Source organism: Bos taurus, chromosome 5, assembly GCF_002263795.3.
Source record: "Bos taurus isolate L1 Dominette 01449 registration number 42190680 breed Hereford chromosome 5, ARS-UCD2.0, whole genome shotgun sequence".
NCBI classification, from domain to species: domain Eukaryota; kingdom Metazoa; phylum Chordata; class Mammalia; order Artiodactyla; family Bovidae; genus Bos; species Bos taurus.
In genome coordinates this window covers 118,819,450-118,834,139 of record NC_037332.1, presented here as the reverse complement: position 1 = coordinate 118,834,139, position 14,690 = coordinate 118,819,450, and positions in this window count along the sequence as shown.

The window sequence follows — 14,690 nt, the reverse complement described above, 5'->3', positions numbered from 1 at the left end:
CAAGCACACTTTGCTTTCTTCACTGCTGCAAAGCACTTCATGTTAGGGGTCCTCTCCCGGTGCCGCTGGGTGACGCTGGAGACCTGAGGGTGTGTCTCACTTGGGAAGAAGCAGCTTGTCCAGGCCATGGGCACAGTGGGGCAGCTGGAGCCTCAGGCTTCATTGAGACCCAAATGATGAAGGGCTGGCTTCCCAGGGATGGGATGGGGACACTGGCCAGCCGTGAGCCAGCTCACCAGCCAGCCGCCGCCTCCTCAGCTTGCACTCATTTACTCAAAAACTACACACAGTGAAAACGGGAACTTTAAGTCAGAGCTGAAGCAGGTAGCTGGGTTTGGACGCAGGCCAGACTGCTCTAAGCAGCAGCTGGGAACAAAGGGCTGGGTGTGAGACGCCACCACAGCCGCCCCTGCCAGGACGCAGTGGGAGCCGCGTGCTGGATGGCAGGGAAAATTAGTTGTTTATGGTCATTTAGGCTGGGAATGATTCTTTAAAAAATCTGCCCTTGTTTCGTTTGTCTGTGAATAGACGTGGGTGAGACGGTGGACAACTTCCTCCAGGTGCACCAAACGAATCCTTTTATTGGAAAGGGCCCGCGGGAGATGGAGATGATTAATGGTTGGCAAACACAAACTTGGAAGGGTTAGGACTGGGACCTGCTTAGCATGGAGCTAACAGGACGGAGAAATAAATTAATGTCCTCAATTACAAAGGGGCTTGTGATATAGAAAACTTGTCAACAGACCTCCCTGGAGGAGGAGGACGACGGAGCTTTACAAAGTCATCCATCACTCCAAGGGCATCCTGGACACGGGGAAGGGCCGTGGGTGACCTCAGCCTCAGAGCTGAGGCTGTGGAGGGTGTGGGGACACGCCCGGCCAAGTGGAAAGGGCAGCAGGGTGCCCCTCTTCACAGCTGCTCTTGACCCCCTTGCAGGGCATCATGTCTGAGAACCTTGGAGGCAGGGGCCTCCCCGGAGGGGCCTGGACATCCCCACTGCCATGCTGGTTCTCCCCTGGGGTTTGGACAGGAGGCCAGTCACGGCCAGTCACGGCCAGTCCCCACATCTGCCTGGCTCTGCTCCTGTGGCATACCTGCCCCAGGACCCCCTAGACTACCCTGCGCTCCCCTCGGGGCTTCAAGAACCTCAGTTGGTGGAGAGTTGGATCCCTATTAGCCTGCGCCTCCCACCACCCGCTCCCATTCCTCTGGAATCAGAGATTGGATTTCTTAATGACAGAAGAATTAAGTAATAGGCCTGAGCAGGACTGTGGGCAGCCGTGTGAAGCCATGTGCAAAATTGATATTTCAACAAGCCTGATAACGTATTAGGGCACTGGCCGGCCCGCGCCGCAGCGTCCCACGGTAAATCTCCCGTCAAACGCCTGCGGTGCACGTCAGCCACACTCACACATGCGCTGGCCTTTGGAGCAGGCTGTCGGTCTGTCCCCGACGTGTCTTGGGAGCTAGACATCGGTGTGCAGAGGGCTCAGTCGCCCCGAGGGCCCCACTGCCCCATCGGGCCGCACAGACCATGGTGGTGTCGCTGGACGTGGCTTCTCGAGGGGGCCCTGCTGCCGACCTAGGGAGGGCCCGCCCCAGGCTCCAGACACAAGGTCATTGGCAGCCCGTCTCCCTCTTTGATTTGCAGCCTCCAGTGAAGTGCGGGGCCCAAGACAAGATGCTCGGCGACAATTTTATGAAGATCAATGTTATTAGGGACTGAATTCTTGTCCGAAATAATTTGTATAAAATATAGTCACATTAGATGAGAATCTGCGCTGAATTATCGGCTAATGGGGGTGTTGAGTTGAGAAGCGCCTCTGGCCTCGTTTCACGGGATAATTGAGGATGACGTCTTCTGCCTTGGCCTGCGAGGCTCCGAGTACAGGGGGTGTCTCAGGCTCTGCCAGGGCGTCCGAGAGGCAGGGGGCCCCACTCTGCCCGCCATGAGTGCTCAGGGCCCCACCAAGGTCATGAGCCCCCCACCTCCATTGACCCTCCCCCTGCCAGAAAGCACCTGAGCCTCCTGCTTCCACAGGCTGCCAAGACCCCAGGCAGTGACCCGGCCCCTCGCTGGAGCTTCCCACCAGCTGCATTGTGGTGACAAGTGTCCCTTTAGTCCTGAGCTGCTCCCCTCTCCACGGCAGACACCTCCTGAGAAGTGAGCCCCTTTGGGAGGTGCCCCCCTGGTGGCACTGCCCACTGGTTCTGCAAAGGGCAGAGAAGCGGGAGGGGCAGAAGGCCAAGGATGGTGAGCTTGCTGTGGCCCCTCCTGCCTTTCTGGGGGGCTCGGGCTCCTGCTCCCTGGGGTCCTCCTGGGCCACAGGGTCCCCCGGGGGCAGTAAGCGGGCAGGGTCAGTGGGGGTGGTGTCCACCTGAGTGTTCCCTGAGACCCCGACCCCAGTGCTGAGCCCACCCCCTTCCTGGCATCCAGGGAAGGGGGTCCCTGGGATCCACCCAGCCAGCGGGGATGGGGCGCCTAGAGCCCAGTGAGTGGACACGGGCAGTCCTGGGGGCCAGGCCGTGCCTTGGCCATGTCCCCTTTGAAGGCAGGCTCCTCCTGAATGCTGGGGGCCCCACTCTGGGCCTGGTCCCCTGCTCACAGCTGCTGTCCCGGCACCCAGAATCTGAGGCTGGGGGTCAGGGTGGGGACGGGGGCAGAGGATGCCCCACCCCACGCCATCTGGGCAGCCCCTGACCCCGGGCTCCTGGCTTGTGCCTGGGCTCACCCTGGGGCAGCTGAGCTGAGCTCGCTCGGGGCTAAAGTTTCAGGATGAGCAGCACCTCCCACCCCGCAAACGACCCCCATTCCCAGGAGCTTGGCCATCATCCTGTCAAGGCCAAGGGCTGCACGTAGGTCCAGGGTTCAGGGGTGAGGCCCTGTAAGTGGAGCTGAGGCCATTGGCTGGCTGACTTGAGGCTTGTGGGCAGTGGGTGGCCCTTCCCCAGTGGAGGCCTTGAGGGCTGAGTCTCCCCGATGGAACCCAGGGAGAGAGACTGGCCAGGCCCTGGGACGTAAGGTCACGGGGATACAAAACCACCCGTAGCTGAGGGCAGAGCTGCCCGGGGTGGGGGTGGGTGTGCAGACCTGTCAAGACCCCCCTCCCCCCCAACAGGAGGGCCCAGCCAGGGGACTCCTGAGGCCGTAGGGCCCTGTGTCTGCACCCCAGACCCTTGACTTAACAGCAGTTGCTCTGAAAGCAGTCAGCAGAGGAGAAACGAGGCTGCGAATAAAGCTTTATTGACAAAGAGCCCCAACAGAGGCGTGGGGCCACTCACGAGATGTAAACCGTGAGCAGCACTTGCCCGGGGGCAGGGGCGGCCGAGTTACACGGAGCCCTGTCTGCTGTTCGCTGCTTGGCCTCACGTGTACACGACTTTGATGCATCTCTTATTATGAGAAAGGACTCAGGACATGGTGCTCGCGCTCTGTCCCGAGGCGCTCGGTTTGCGGGCACTGAGCCCCCTACGGTGCTGAGCACCATTCCCACCATCGTCCTTGGAGCTCCTTCCTCAAGTCACACAGAACCTCGGATCAGTTTTAAAGGAGAAATGAGAGTTGCCGTGAAAGGGAAGAGCAGCCCTTGGCCCCTGAAGCCGGCGGGGGTTGGTGCTCCCAGGAGACGCAGGGGCCCGGTGGACCGAAGGACTCCTCCGGGCCCGCTTCACGCTCAGCCAGGCGGCTTCAGCGGGAGCACCTCACCCCGGTGTTTGCTTACACGTGGGCTCGTGACCCGAGGCGGCTGGTGAGGCCGTGGTCCCTGCAGGCGGCCTCCCTCTCCTTACACGGGCTTGACTTTAGGGGGAGCCCGCCTGTCTGGGCTCGGCGACTGAGTCTCACGCTGGCCTGGCCCTTGGGGGGCTTATCCGTAGGACACTCAGCATGCAGACAGCAGGCCTCAGGGGCCAGGCGTGAGCTTCCTGGGGCTGCCAGTAAATTACTGTGGGCTGTAAAGGAGATCAGTCCTGAGTGTTCGTTGGAAGGACAGATGCTGAAGCTGAAGCTCTAATACTCTGTCCACCTGATGCGAAGAACTGACTCATTGGAAAGACCCTGATGCTGGGAAAGATTGAAGGTGGGAGGAGAGGGGACGACAGAGGATGAGACAGCTGGATGGTGTTACCGACTCAATGGACATGGGTTTGGGTGAACTCCAGGAGTTGGTCATGGACAGGGAGGCCTGGCGTGCTGTAGTCCATGGGGTCTCAAAGAGTTGGACACGACTGACCGATGAACTGAACTGGACTGGGGGCTTAGGACAGCAGACACTCATCCTCTCACTGCCGGGAGCCCGGAAGCCTGAAGCTGGGGGCAGAGGGGAAGGCACTCCCGGTGGGCCCTGGCTCCGGGGTTCCTGGTGCCCCTGGCTCCTGGTCTCGAGGCCGTGTCACCCGTCTCTGCCTCCTCTGGGCCACCCCCTCTGAACCTGAGTCTCCCTTCCGTCCCTAGCCCGGCCCCACGCGGCCTCCGTCCACAGCTCCATCCTGGCAGTGGCTGGGGGAGGAGATGAGCGCTGAGCCCGAGACCCTGCCCCTCTGCCCGTGGTCCAGGGCAGCCTCTCCTCTGCTGGGACCTGCCTGCCCCTTCTGGGCGGAGCCTGGGCTCGGGGAACATACAGGAGGCAGCGGTCCCTCCATGCCCAGGGGCCGGGCAGCTGGATGCAGGTGAGGCGGGCGTTTCTGGGGGCAGAAGCCCACAGCTCAGAAGGTCCTGTGGTACCAGGCTCTGCAGCGGCCTGTGGCCGCCCCCTGCAATGACCTTTCTAGTCTTTCGGCCTCCGCTGCCGCCACCCCTGATTAATGAAGCCGTAGATCACCCTGCTCCCCACATAATGGGATGTGAGCACTGTCTAATTTCCAAATTAAAACTCAGACGGATGGCTCTGCTCCTGACGACATGAGTGGGTGGGGTGTGCTGACCCGCGGAGGGCTCAGTCGAGGAGCTCAGCCTGGGGTCGGCCTCGCGGGGCCTATGACCCTTCCGTCCTCCAGGCTTTGACCACAGTTTCCAGATCTGTGAGAGCGGATGCCGAGGGCAGGAGGCGGAGGCCGCCCCCACGAGCCACGGACCCACCGCCTGTGTCCCTGGCCTGGTCCCCCTCCATGCTCCAGAGTGTGCTGGGCTCTGCGCTTGGGAACCGGTCCTCCTGGGGTCAGGGTCAGGGCTCAGCCACCCACTCCCAAGCACCCTGAACCCCAGTGGCCTCCCCCACGACCTGACCCTCCCTGAGAGAGGAGGGGTCGGGGGCCCGGCAGCACATGGTCAGCTTCACCCAGACAGCAGTGCGCACGTGAGCAGAGCCTTCAGGGGTGAGGCCACGGAGCGCAGGCGCAGCCTCTGGGGCCAGTGGCCCCTGGAGTGACGAGCCGGAGCTGGACCAGGAGGAGGTGTGTGCCCAGAGTGGGAGTCCAGGGAGCCCGGCGGCCCCTGGGGTGACGAGCCGGAGCTGGACCGGGGAGGAGAGTCCAGGGAGCCCGCGTCCCGCCCAGCCCCCAGCTGCCCAGGCTGGATGTGTGTGGAGAGCTGGGGAGGAAGCCGGCCGCGTCGCGTTGCCCCGGTTATTCCCTGCTGCTCTCTGCCCCGTGTCCCCTCTGGCGGCCGACCGTCAGGCAGCAGGGCTGAGCCGGGCAGATGGGCCCTCCGTCCCCCAGGGCACGGGGTGCAGGCCGTGCCGCACCAGTGGGCTTGTGTCAGGCCCTAGCGGTCTGTGGCCCCCAGGCTCCTCCTCCTCCAGGCCGCCTTCCGCCCTCTGCTTCCTGGACTCTCCCCCAGCCCCGGGGCCCTTCAGGCCTGCTCCCTGCACCCACCGGCTCCCCTAGTTCCACACCAAAGCCTCTTCTGCCAGAGGACGTGATGACACTCCCTGAGGTCCCCCACGGTCCCGTCTGACTGCAGATCTGGCCTGAGTCCCTGGTCCCCAACAGGGCGGGCGCCGCTCGGCCAGGTCTCCACCCCCCACCTGTTCCCCTCAGTGCCCCATGTCTGGCTCCCAGGAGACCCACAGAAAGGGCTGGTCTCATGCTTCAGGGTTGACAGGGCACAGTCACTTCTGCCGTGTCTGAGTCTGTGACCTCATGGATTGCTGCCCATCAGGCTCCTCCGTCCACAGGAGAGGCTGCCATTTTCTCCTCCAGGGGATCCTCCTGACCCAGGGATCAAACCTGTATCTCTTATGTCTCCTGCCTTGGCAGGTGGATTCTTTAAGCCTAGTGCCACCTGGGAAGCCCAGGGTTAAAGGTCTCTGTGTATTGATCTGTGACTGTGTATTGATCCTGGACTGTGACAAGCAGCTGCTGCTGACCCACTGTGTGCAGGCACGGGGCCAGCGGAAGGACAGGGGACCGGCGGCCCCTACCGTCACCATGGCTACACCCCAGTCGAGGCCTCTCTGCTCTGGGTTTCTGCTTCCAGCCTCACAATCCAGGAGGGTGAGAAAAGGAAGGCCAGATGGAGGCGGCACAGGCTGTGTGCTCCCTGAGCCCTGGGCCGGACCCGGCCCCGAGGGCCCAGGACTGCGGGCCGCTGCTCAGGACGCCCAGGCTCAGCGGGAGGACGTGCCAGGCCCCCTGCAGCATGGTGTCCCTGGTGGGGCTCTGCAGGCCCAATCCATCATCTCCAGGCCGAGTTTGTAACAGGAAATAAAGCTGTAAATTGTGCTGAGCTGCTGCTGTCAGCAGGGGCCCGCGCCCGGAATGCTAACCGGTCCTGCCGGCTCTCACACCCCGGCAGAGGGCGGGGGCCAGGGGAAGTGCTGGGCTCCAGGGCTCCATGCGTGGGCCAGGGCCCTGCGTGGTGGGACGAGACCTCAGGGGCTGGAGGTGAGATTGCGGGTCCCTCGGGTGGCACAGAGGGGCCGCCTGTGGGTGAAGCAGTGTCTGCACCTGGCAGGCCGTGGGCAGGGTTCTGTGTGCCCCCAGAGGAAGCGGGTTCAGGGGCTGGAGGTAGAGGGGGACACACACAAGGCCCCCGAGACCTAGAGGTCACAGCGACGCCCCGGACATCCACACCCCACACCAGGAGCCTGGGTGGGAGCCAGCGAAGGGGAGCCTGGGGGGAAAGGGCCTAATCCCAGCCGGCCCTGGGGCGTGCGGGGCTCCCCACGGTGCGGGTGGGGGTCCTGACTCCCCGCCTCGGAAGGCTCAGGGGACAGTTCTCCGTGCACTTTCTCCCCGGCCAGCCAGGCGGCTCCTCGGCAGGAGGGGCCCTCTGGGATCCTCTCTCCACGTCTCAGCTGGAGGCTCAGCAGTGCGTGTGGGAGACTTTCACATCTGTGTCCAGCATCACATGGCTGGACGGAGAGCGGGGCTGGGCTGGAGGGGGTCTTCCCAGAGGCGTGGTCCTCTTCATTCAGCACTCAGAGCGTAACACTGCGGGGGGTCTCCCCCCACGTCCTTAAAGGGGCTCGGCTTCTCCCCTGGACAGAGCTGGGCCCCAGGAGACTCGGGGGGCTGGACGCTGGTGGTTTCTTGTGTACCAAGCAGACTCCCTCAGCGCTGCACGGCCGTCTGAGGTTAAACAGGATTCGTCACAGCCTCCTCCTTAAAACGGTCCCCATAGCCACACACATGGGGAGATGGATGCAATTATCCACCTGCCCTCTGTCTGCTCGCCCCGAGGCACCAGGCGGTGGGGAGGCAGGGAGGCAGGTGCGACTCTGCATGCCAAGCACGTACCCCTCCGCCCCACACCCAGATCACTGCTGGTGTAAACAAAAAATGTGGGGATTTATTAAATCCATCATTTCTCAATTTGCTCCTGCACGTTGCCGGTAATTAGCCGCATGCCGCCTGACATCTGCATTTGCTGCCGTGAGGGTCCCTGCCGCCTGCCGCGGTCCCCGGCGGGCTGGGAGAGCGCTCGGGTGGGGCAGGACAGGGCCGTGGGCACCTTGCCATCCGGGCACCTCAGGGAGGTCAGTCCTGACCCTGAAGCTAAAGGACAAGCCAGGAAGAGCCGGGCTGGAGGGTGGCCCTCGGGCTGGACGCGGCTTTCTCCACCTGCGGTGGGAAAGTGACCTGGCCCCGCTGTGTCCCGGGACCCCGACGTCATGCTGGGAGGCGACCCTGTCCCCCCTGTCGGCTGCCCGATCCTGCACAGATTGCTGTAAGTACTGCCCAGGGGCCTGGAGTTTTGAACTTTAATGATGGGGTGGCCAGGCCAGAGCCAGCCCAGCAGAGGCGGACCCGCCTCTCCCGCTGTGGTCGTTCTCAGGAGAGCTTGGGGAAGTGCTCTGCCGCCCCCACTCCTGACTTCCCTCCTTCGCGGGGGGACGCTGCATCCTGAAATCATGTCACGTGGTCATGCTCCCCCGGGGCCAGGCGCCTCTGTCCTCCCGTGCTCCCCCGGGGCCAGGCGCCTCTGTCCTCCGTGCCCAGGCCTCAGGCTCCGCCCCTCCTGCTGGGACGTGGACCTGGCCCAGCCTGGGCACGGGGTGCCCGTGGGAGTCACTCCAGCAGCCCCACTCGACTCCCAGCCCCATGGCGGGGCTGGATCCACGAGGGGGGTTCAGCCTGTGCCTCCCTGGGGAGGGTCGTCCAGGGCCCACGTGGGCACAGGGTCTCCCACTGCCTCCCCTGCTGCTGGCGGGGTCGGGGGGCACGGCCCTGGCCTTGGGACGGTTTCCCATCTTCAGCTGCGAGCTTCTGGTAGAGACGCAGTGCCTGTCACCAAGACCTGGACATCCAGGGGCTCAGTGCCAGGGTGCGTCTCAGATGCTCTGACTCACGGGAGGACCTGGGGCGCCCTGACACCCGAGTCCTGCTTGAGCCCCAAAGCTACCAGTCTCCTCCCATTTCCTTTTCTTCTTTTTAAAATGCTTATTTTTTTGCATATGTGTTTGAAGGGCCCATCTTTTGTACTATGCCTCTCTGGCCAGCACTTATTTGGGTGTGTTCTTAGGCCCCGAATCTGGGTCTCCTGCATCGCAGGCAGGTGCTTTACCACCTCAGCCACCAGGGAAGCTCCAGCTCTGTAGCTGAGGCCTCTGTGTCCGGGCCACAGAGTGTGTGCGCATGTCAGGGTAGCAGAGAAGCCTGAGAGTCGCCCCAAGTGCTGGCGCCGGTTCCTGCCCAGCCAGCAGAGTGGAGAGACCCCGCGCCCTGACACCCCGCACCCCCACACCCCACGCCCGGACCCGGCTTCTGGTGGGCACGTGCGGCCCTGGGCCTGGCGGACGAGCTCTCTCCACAAGGTGCCAGCTCCGCCTGCCCCACGGTCTGGGTGCCGCGTGACTGCCTTGCACAATCTGGCTGACCCCTGACCCTTCCAGGGGGGGCCTCTGGCTCGACCCTGAGGTCACTGTTCACAGAGCTGACTGCCTCCCCTGCCTGGAAGCCGGTTTTCCCTCGGGGCCTGGGGCCCTGGGCGCCCATGCTGTGGCTGGTGGATGACTGACTCTGGTTTTGCGACCTGATCAGAGTGTATGGATCTCCCTGTAAAAAGGAGCTTCCCTCCGGTCCCCCAGGGGCTGCGGGACGCCCGTCCCCCGACGTGACCCTGGACACGAACATCAGCACCTGGAGGGACACGGAGCAGTTCTCACGGCGGGGGTCCCCGGGGAGGAGGATCCCCGGCACTTGCCCCCAAGTCAGCCGATGTGGACGGGGTTCACCTGCCGGGCCGAAGGGGCCGGCATGGCGGGGGCAGAGCTGGACGCCCGCGCAGCCCAGGAGGGGCCTGGCGGAGAGACTCGGATGGGCTGGACTGTCACAGGCTGGCCTGGGCGGAGGTGCTCAGAGGATGCTCAGAGCCGCCCTGCCCCCTCCAGCCAGACAGGGGTGGGGGAAAACCGTCAGCAGAAGCTCTGGGGTCTTGGGAGATAAGATGCAGACTGCAGCTAATTGCCTCCAGCCTCGGACTCTCCTCCTGGCCCCCCTCCCTCCGCCCCCATCTTTGTTACTATGGCAGCAGGAAGGGGTCATTTTCTCCCGCTTCTTGAGGTCTGCTTTCCATTTTTAAATCAAGTCCCCATCTCGCCGAGAGCTCCTGTCCATGAGGACGTGCTTCTGACCTGCTTGGGTTCCTGGACATCCAGGCACGGTCAGGATGACCCCACACAGCCAGCCTCCCAGCTTTGTTCCCCCTGGGGCCCTCCCCTCCTCAGGCTTCTGGGGGCTGAAGGGACAAGATGGGTCAGGAACGGGGACTTCTCCAGCTTCCCCCAGGCTAGGACCTGGGCCAGAAACACCAGCCAGCCCCGTGTCCCAGCTCTGGGGTCCATCTGGGATCCTGTTTGCCGAGCATGCGGTGTCTAAGCTTCACGATGCTGAGGGTACACCCGGCCCCTCACTCACCTTTCCTTGGACGGGGCTCAGAGTGTTCTGCTCAGACGCCCCTCGCCCCCCGGCCACGCTTGTGTCTCCAGAAGCCGGCTCTATGGTTCCCCTCTGCCAGGGCCCACCTCTGCCCCCAGGCCCTCATCCCAGGGGACCTGCCCAAACCACAGACGTCAGCCTCTGCCCTCCCCACCTCTGTATCCCTCACCTGCTCTCCACCAGGACTCTTGGGAGCCCAGACCTGGCTCCAGCATCCTTCCTACGGACGACCTCTCCCTGCTTGAGTGGGCAGCAGCTGCCCTCAGGGACCCAGTGTGGACCGGCCAGCTCCTGGGGGGCCTAGGATGATGATGGATAAGTCAGCAGACAGACAAGGGCCCTGGAGCTCTGAGCCTGTTGCACCAGGATCACCGCAGGCACTGCCAGCTGTGACTACCCGAGGCCCTCGTTTCTGAGGCAGGTGTTTTGCAGAAGCTTTGATACTTTGTACGTGTGTAGGTGGGAAAGAGAAGGTTTTACATGAACGGCTACACCAGGCAAAGTTCCAGATGAGTTCCTGCCCCCAGTGCACCCCGTTTGAATCAGCTCTTCCGTGTGTGTGTGTGAGTGTGAGTGTGTGTGTGTGTGTGAGTGTGAGTGTGTGTGTGTGAGGGGAGGGCCGCAATACTGTGGGAGTCCTCCCAGTGATTGGTTTCTGACAAGCTAACTTAAATTGATCAAAGGGAGGTGACCTGGCTTGGCCTGATCAGGTGGCCCCTTAAAAGAAGGTGAAGCCGCAGATGCTCAGCAGGCCCATTAAGGGAGGGAGGTGTATGGCCAGGCCCTGAGCAAACCCTGGCCCACAGCCAGCGAGAGAGAAGGGACCGAGCTCTATATTCACAAGGAGCTGAGCTCTGCAATCCCTGATGGGACCCGGAAGCAGATCCCAGGTTCCAGGTGGACCACATCCTGCTGACACGTCGCCTTCAGCCTCTTGAGACCCCAGCAGAGACCCCAGCTGCCGGGGTCCAGCCCCGGTGGATCCAGGGAATTCGAAGCGGGGACGGCGTCGGCGAGGATCAGGAAACAATTGCTTAATTAAACGTTAATTAAGGATATAAAGAGTAATAGAATGAGGATAGCTCAGTGAGGAAATTCAGTGGAGAAAAGAGGCTGAAATAAGGATAGCTCAGTGAGGAAATTCAGTGGAGAAAAGAGGCTGAATAATTCAGCCAGAAGGTAAGAGAAAGAACGACATGGTGAGACCAAGTTTCGGTGAACAAGGCCCGCACTTTATTTTCCAAAGTAGTTTTTATACCTTAAGTTATGCATAGAGGATAATGGGGGAAGGGGTAGAGTCATGCAGCAAGCCAGGCTTTCTTCCTGCAAACATATCATATGCAAAAGCTTAGGTGATTTGCATCATCTTCTGGCCCGGAGGCCTTTTTCTCTAAAGGTGATTATTCTCAAGTCAGGCGCCAGCCTCCAAAAAGCATTAGATAAAGTTGCATTCCTACAGAGCAAAGGTGTGGTGGGCTATAACAAGAAAAAGAATTACCTCAAGGGTCCCAGGTTACAAACATTAAAGCTACTACTTACACCAACTATATTAATCAATACACTGCCAGGGACACAGCAGGTAAGGGATATGGAAACTTAGCAGCAAACATTGGCCCAACAAGTGAAAATCCCTTCACCAATACAATTTCTAATCAATCTTTTAACTGCTCAAAGGAATCTGTATTTAGACAGTTTAGAACTTCTCATGCCTCTCACAGTTTGGAGGCTCTGAGCAATCACATGTGGCCGGAAAAAACCTATTCAGGTAGGCTAGAGGACTTCCAAAGGAGTTTGTAGGTTGAAACACTGTCACACCCAGGAATTATTAACTGGAGCTATAAGCTAACTCTTTTTTCAGAGAGGTAGTGGGGGACAGCCCCCCATAAAGTCAGAGGTGTAGGTGAAAGCACAAAGCAGAAAGTAGGCAGACTCTGGTTTTGGGGGTAGATTGCTCGAGAATTTCCAGGGAGACTCCTGAGGCTTGATCCCGCCTTTGCGTATGCCAAGCCTCCTTCCTCATGACCTTTGCCAGAGGCGGAGCTCGCTCCCCGCATCTCCCCCTTTTTTATTTCTTAAAACAGCCAGAGGCAGCTCAGTCGCGAGCTTTTGAATGCTCTGCCGAAGAATCCTGACAATACAAGGAAGAATGATTATGAGAAGCAAAATTAGAACTAAAGATATTAGACAGAATGCTTTTTCCAGAAGTAAAGTTAGAGAAGGTGTGAAATAAGTCATTAGCTGCTCCAGCGGTGGTAAAATCCAGTTGACAGTGTTTCAGGGTCTGTATTTGATTATGAAATTTCCCTAAGTCCAGGCCAATGTCAGAGCTGTTGCAAACACCTGAGATATGTTTTTTGATTTTTTCCCATTCATAACCTGTCTCGTTTACCTTTAAAGATGTCACGCATATCCACCGGTAATCAGCGTGGCAAGACAGAGCCATTTTCACTTTTAAAGCCTGTAACTCAGTCCCAGTATGCATTATTGCCTCTTTTAAGGCGTCTACTCTCATCTCTAATTTCTTATCTATAGCTTCCTGTGTCGCTAGAGTTAAAGAAACACTTTTAGACATGGTATCAACATATTGGGCAGTATGCACTTGTTGAGACAATGATATTGCTGCCGTAGTAACAGAACTAATTGCTGCTATTAAAGCTGATATTCCTAAAATAAGTAAAGCCCACAAATCGTCGCGATCACATTAAATCTTGTAGTTGTTGTAACACAGCAAGACTATAGTTATATCAATAAGTGGTTACATCGTAAGATATGGTGGACATTGTAACACTACCAAAAAGCAAACATTATATTGAGGGTTTAAACAAGATGAGAGCATGCATTGTTCACAAGTCACTACATTGGGTCCACCAGTGAAAGTCACATGTACATTAAGTTTTCCAGAATCATTGGTAAAGAGAAAAACATAAGGAGAGGGTAGACAAGCCAAAGCAGAATAAGTAGAATTATTTTCTGGTTGGAGTTCGCACTGCAGCAGCCCCGTCAGTCTTGCCGGGATCTCGATGTTTATCTTGCCTCCCCTTCCGGCGGGCTCCTCTTTTGTGATCGAAGCAATGGGGGAACTGGATGTCTGGGGGTCTGCAACATGGCGAATCAACCTGTCTTGGATCTAAATTGGAGAATCTGCATCCTGTGGAAAAATACAAGCACATCCTCGACCGCTAGTTAATAAGGGGTCAGGACCCTTCCATTGTCCTGAGAGAAGGTCCTTCCATTTGACTAACGGTTTTGCATTTAATTGCTCCAGGCACCAATGACGAAGCATTGCAGTAGTTCCAGCCAGATCAGTATTTAGAATATTTGTTACGAAAAGAGCAAATATTTATTACGAAAAGAGCATGTTGCAAGATTTGATGGGGACAGCTATACTTAAACTCCCCTTCTTTTAGTTTTTGAATTTGGATTTTTAATGTTTGATGTGCTCTTTCCACAATGGCCTGTCCCTGGGGATTATAAGGGATGTCTGTATTATGTTTAATTTGAAACTTTATACAAAATTCCTGAAAAGACTTAGAAGTATAAGCAGGAGCATTGTCAGTTTTCAAAGCTTTTGGTAGGCCCAAATATGAAAAACAAGTAAAGAGATGTTGTATTACATCTTTAATTGCTTCCCCTGTATGAGCAGTTGCAATAATAACATGAGAAAAGGAGTCTACAGTTAAAGAACAAAGGACAGTTTTCCAAATGAAGAGACATGAGTTACATCCATTTGCCAGAGTACGTTAGTTTTGAGACCGCGAGTATTAACTCCCATAGGTAGACTATTATAAACAGTGGGGCAATATAAGCAAGAACACACAATCTCTCGAGCAGCCTCTCTGGGAATTTGGAATTGATATCTTAAGGCAGTAGCATATTGACGATAAAGTAAGTGAGAGGCTCTGGCCTCCTCAATCACAGTAGCCACTGTATTTCAGGTTAACAAGTCAGCCAAATCATTAAAGGCATTTTAAGGGCCGGGCAATCCAGAATGAGCCCGAATGTGTCCAATGAAAAATATTTTATTTCTTTTCCAAATTTGTTGCTGTAATTTAGTTAACAAATGAAATATGGTAGTTTTATTTTCAGGCAAAACCGCAGTTTCAATGTGTGGAAACAACCTGACAATATACTGAGAATCAGAATAAAGGTTAAATTCCTCATCTGCAAACATAGCAAAAGCCTCTATGACTGCTGTTATTTCAGCTCTTTGAGATGAAGTTTCCCGTGTTTCTAAAACCTTTTGGTGATTTTTAGTAACTATGGAGGCTTTACCATTTGCTGACCCATCAGTAAAAACTATTTGAGCATTTAGAATAGGAGATTGTTTACATCTGACAGGAAAAATAACTGGATGTCTCGATATAAAATTCAGC